Raw genomic sequence first — 1208 nt, forward strand, 5'->3', positions numbered from 1 at the left:
ACCAGCTCCATCAGCCCGTCTGCACCCTCAGCATAAACAGAGTCAATAAGTAAAAGAAGGTGCACTATTCCTGCCTCCACCTTTTAGGTCATCAGTTTAATTTTCACTTTGTGCAACCACTGAGGAAGAATGGTGCTCTGCATAACAACAAAATTAATTAAATGCACATAAATAACACAGTTATTAGGAATCATGAGGAATTTTGACTTCTGAATATTAAAAGAATAAAAGACAGTTTTGCTTAGAAATATTAAAATAATAAAACATTGGTAGCGCTGGTGAGGAAGCATTGAAATTCATTATAAAACTACTACATATAATTAGCCAATATGTTCCAAATGCCTTTTTTTTGTTTTTTTTTTTTTTGAGATAGTTTTACTATGTCACCCTCGGTAGAGTGCCGTAGTGTCACAGCTCACAGTAACCTCTAACTTTTGGTCTTAAACGATTCTCTTGCCTCAATCTCCTAACCAGCTGGGACCACAGGTGCCTGCCACGATGCTATTTTTTTGGTTGTAGTTGTCATCTTTCTTTGGCAGGCTTGGCCTAGGTTCTAACCCTCCAGCTCTGGTGTATGTGGCTGGCACCCTACCCACTCAACTACAGGTGCCAAGCCAAAATGCCTATTTTTTCATATTTTGTGGTTAAGCATTTTTGGTTTTGAAAATAAATAAATTTTTCTAAACACCCAATTTTGAAAACTCTTAAATATTTAGACATAAAGGTACTGATGGAAGGGTTATTCATAACAATTTTATGAGAATACATAGAATATTTTCAGTGAAAAATAGTGTACAGAGATATTTACACCCACACATCCCTTATTTGCTCAGTAGTGAGACTCCCAGCACTGCTCCTCCATCCATACCAACCCACTTACTCCTCAAGAGAATCCCAGGACATCTGCTACTTCACCCCAATTTTACAGGCTAAAAGATGTTAGGAAGGTTATCCAACAGTAGGTTTTAACATATGCTTAATAATATCGTCTATACCAATAATAGTGATCTATTTTACATTATTCTTTAAAATAAAGGTAACACTAAAGAAGCAGAACGTCCCCAACAATATTTATGTCAGTCATAGTTGCAACTGATTCCACCGGTGTTAGAAGCAACAATTACACAGTTACTCAATGTCATCAGAAATACTACTTGTTTTCCTAAGAAGAGCCCTTGAAATTATATTTATAAAAGAAATTCTTCAAA

Source organism: Otolemur garnettii, unplaced genomic scaffold (assembly GCF_000181295.1).
Source record: "Otolemur garnettii isolate 467f Iridium unplaced genomic scaffold, OtoGar3 scaffold00033, whole genome shotgun sequence".
NCBI lineage: Eukaryota > Metazoa > Chordata > Mammalia > Primates > Galagidae > Otolemur > Otolemur garnettii.